The sequence below is a fragment of the Cnephaeus nilssonii genome (assembly GCF_951640355.1).
Source record: "Cnephaeus nilssonii genome assembly, chromosome: 6".
NCBI classification, from domain to species: Eukaryota; Metazoa; Chordata; class Mammalia; order Chiroptera; family Vespertilionidae; genus Cnephaeus; species Cnephaeus nilssonii.
This window is the reverse complement of record NC_137077.1, coordinates 59,705,385-59,709,289: the sequence shown is the minus strand read 5'-3', so window position 1 is coordinate 59,709,289 and position 3,905 is coordinate 59,705,385. Positions and strand designations below refer to the sequence as shown.

At 44.3% G+C, this 3,905-nt stretch overlaps 1 pseudogene across 1 annotated transcript; it reads right to left on the bottom strand.

Moving 5' to 3' along the window:
- Positions 1 to 355: 355 nt before the first annotated feature.
- On the bottom strand, positions 356 to 1,110 carry LOC307101985 (small ribosomal subunit protein eS6-like; annotated as a pseudogene). Its single transcript has one exon. The product of its transcript is annotated as a small ribosomal subunit protein eS6-like (transcript).
- Positions 1,111 to 3,905: the final 2,795 nt, after the last annotated feature.

The window sequence follows — 3,905 nt, the reverse complement described above, 5'->3', positions numbered from 1 at the left end:
CTTAATATCTAATCATTTAGCAAATTTCAAGTGTGTAATACATTAAATTATAGCCACTGTGCTGTACATTAGATCTCCAGAACTTATTCATCTTATAACTGAAAATTTGTACCCTTTGATCAATGTCTCCCCATTTCCTCCTCCCTCCCCCCAGCCCCCGGCGATCACCATTCTACTCCGCTTCTGTGAGTTCCACTCTTTAGATTCCACATAATATAAAGGAGACTTTTATCAATTCAACCCTATCACCTATTCCTCACTGATGTCCTTATTTGACCAAATTCTTTTGAGAGGCAGCAATGCCTAGCTGTTTGCTTTTTGTTTGTTTGTTTTGTTTTTTAATGTCTGTCCTTATTTATTTGTTACTCTTGGAAAATCTCACTTTGGACTCAGACTTAGAGGTAGAAGCTCTCAGAGAGGACAGCCTACATCTCTTGGCGATCTGTTTCTGGCGTTTTGCTTTGGCCTCCTTCATTCTCTTAGCCAAAAGTTTAGCATATTCTGTGGCCTCTTCCATATTTTTCTTAGTAACATTGTTTCTTTAGAGCAATACACCAACATTTGTGTTTCAGGACATGTGGAGAAATAAGACGCTGAATCTCAGGTGCTTTGGTCCTAGCTTTCTTACCTTCTTAGTTTGGGGCTTTCTTATAACATATTGGCAGACATCATCTTCTTTAGAGAGAGAGAGAATGTGAAAAGTTTGTGAATTCTGTTAGCTCTTTTGGGCCCTGGCGACAAGACATAGGAGTATCAGTGAGACCAGGAATATCTTTCTCCCCTTTTTTCACAATGACCAAGTTGAGAACACTGAGATTGGCATCCACAATGCAGCTCCAAACAGATTTGCCCTTTCTTTCCACAGTCCTCCTTGGTCTACAACAGAAATGCTCCTGACTCGGTAGCAGGCGGGCACAGGCATGGGTCAGGACACCTCCTTCATGGGGAACCTTGTTTGTCCTTCTCACTACTGAGTCGAACCACGTAACCCTCCCATTCTTCACCCAGAGCATCAGCAGCAACTTCTGTGCCCATAAGGTACCAAGTTTCATTCATCGTCCCCTTCAATGAGTTTCTGACAGTGGCTGGGGAAGAGATGCTCAGCTTCATCTCGAGGCAGTCGACTGGTTCTGAGGTGCCATGGAAAAGAGCAAGCCTGGCTCTTTCTCCCTCTTGGTGCAGATGGATCTTTCATTCCTCTTTGCTTAGAGTCTACCCTATGGGTCATCAATGGGAAACGTATGTTGTTCACATGTTTCATAGATGTGATGAAGCTTTTTCTTGACTGTTCCCAATAAACTAATTTAGCTGCTCATTTTTCTGAGGCTCTCAAAAAGAGGGAGTGGTTATATTAACCCGTTGGCTCAATTTGGGGTTGATGAGGGAATTTAGAGATAATATATTGGAACAAGTCTGACTTTATGGACCTCTCGATTTTTGTGATTACTTTTGGTATATGAACATGAACTCTGAGGAAAAAGCTTTTTGGTGTTTTTTTATATTGAAAGTTTGTTACTATAGACTTTTTGCATGTTATTTATGAAAATGATTTTGAGCTCTATTGTGCAGGAAAATTCCCTAGAGAGTTTATAAAACGCAGGTTCCTGGACCCCATTCCAGACCTGTTGGTGTTATGGGTGGAGCCCGAGTTTGTATTATACACAAATATCCCAGGTGATCTTGAGGCAGTCTGTGGTCCAAATGACATTAAGTAACTGAAGTGGGCGGAAAGTGTTTACTGGAATGAAAAAAAGAATCTCTCATGTTCCATGCTTTTCTCTTGCAAAGAAAAGTACAGCACCAACATTGGCTTGAATTAGATACAATAATAACCATGCAAGAATACAGGTCAGTCTGAAAATCACAGATCTGGCAGAGACTTTGGAAATCATTAATTCCTCTATCCCTGGATTTTAAAAGTAAATTATGCAAGTAGCGTGGGGAAGCACAAACGCTCAAAGTGGAGTAGGGATTGGAGAGTGCCAAGGAGGGTCCAAAGCCCTTTTTAGATTGACTAGGCATCTGCTGGTTTTCCAACCTCAATGACATTCTATCTCTCCCCTCCATATCCTAAATAATAAAAGGCTAACATGCAAATTGACCGAATGGTGGAATGACCAGTTCCTATGACACGCACTGACCACCAGGGGGAAGACACTCAACGCAGGAGCTGCTCCCTGGTGGTCAGTGCACTCCCACAGGGGAAGCGCCGCTCAGCCAGAAGCCCCGAGCCGGGCTCACGGCTGGCGAGCACCGTGGCGGTGGCAGGAGCCTCTCTCGCCTCCACGACAGCACTAAGGATTTCCCCCAAGGGCTGTCAGACTGCGAGAGGGCACAGGCCCGGCTGAGGGATGCCCCCCTCCCTGAGTGCATGAATTTCGTGCACCGGGCCTCTAGTATTAAAATAATACTTCAATTTTTCTTTTATTGCAAAATGAGTAAATTGCCATCAATACTAAAAAACAAAATAAAACACATCTAAGCAGAAAGGGAAAGCAAGCAATCACGTGTAATCTCACCATCCAAAGATAGTTACTGTGAATAATTTGGTGTCTATAGTATTCGGAACTCTTGCTAGAGACAGAAACCCAGCTGAAACTACCTTGCGTTAAAAAAAAGGAAAGGTATTGGCTTATGAACCTGGTAAATCCAGGGTTATACAGTATTTAGTTTTAGGCTTGTCTGCATTCAAGGGCTCATACAGTGCCATCAAATTTTGGTTCCTGTCACTTTTTCTTTTTTTTTCCGATGTCTCCTTTCCTCTCTGTTGGCACTGTTCTCAGGCAGGCTCCCTGATGATGGCCCCCACAGTTCCAGGCTTACATCTGATTGGCTTAGTCACCTCAGGGAAAAGAGAGAAACTATTTTCCATAAGTAAAACACATGCTCCAAGATTGATCCTAACTTGGGCCCGTTTTGGGCCATGTGCCTGCCCTCAAATCATTTAATCTTGTGAGAGGAATAAAAAAGTGAGTGGGCAGGATTAGGTCCTTCTACCATTTACACATTCAACTCATGTATGTCAACTCGCCACCCCATCTACAAATCTCCTCTACCCCTGAGGAGAAAATGCACACTCCTCACTATGGAACACAAGCCCTGCGTGAGCTGGCCCTTGGCTCACTTTCCTGCTTCACGCCCTCTATTCCTCGCCTTTCACTCTGCTCCAGTCAACGCTGGGTTTCTCGCTGTTCCTCAAACCTTTCAAGCATGCTCCCCACTCAGGGCCTCTGTGCCTGCTCTCTCTGCTTAGGAAATCCTTAGAAATAGCTTAGATGTCAGTGTGGTTTGTCTTCTCACCTCACTAAGCCTTTGTTCAAAGAGGCTTTCCACGATCCCCAACTCAGAGCAGTACCTCTTGCCACTCTCTGCCCTGCTTCCCTCTATCATGGCACTTACACTGGCCACAATTAGGCAATAAAAATCCCATGACCACTTCAAGTTATAAACACATCCTTGATTCAGTCATTTATCATTTCAAGTCCCATGATATAAATAATATACACTTAAAATTTAATGCGACTTAGCATTCTCCTTCCCAACTCCAGCTGGGATCTCTCTTCTGGCTGTTTGTTTACTGCTTCCTCAGCACTTAGGAATCCAGCTCTATGTTTTCAAGGTTCTGCTCTTGCCTCCAGGCAATCCTGGGACCAAGACATCAGATGACACAAGCTCAGCCTTCTCTTTTGCATAGAGCCTGGCCCACATCATGCATCCCTGGTCCTGCCAGACTCTGGGAGTACAGCTGGCCCTGCTGCCACCACCTTGTCACCTCCTCCATCAGCACGTACCCAACCTGGCTATGCCTCACCCTAAAGATCTCACAAGGAAGTCAACCCACTTCATTGTATCCCTCAACTGCAGGGGACATATGTCAAACTTTTCGGGGGTTTCCATTGATGCCC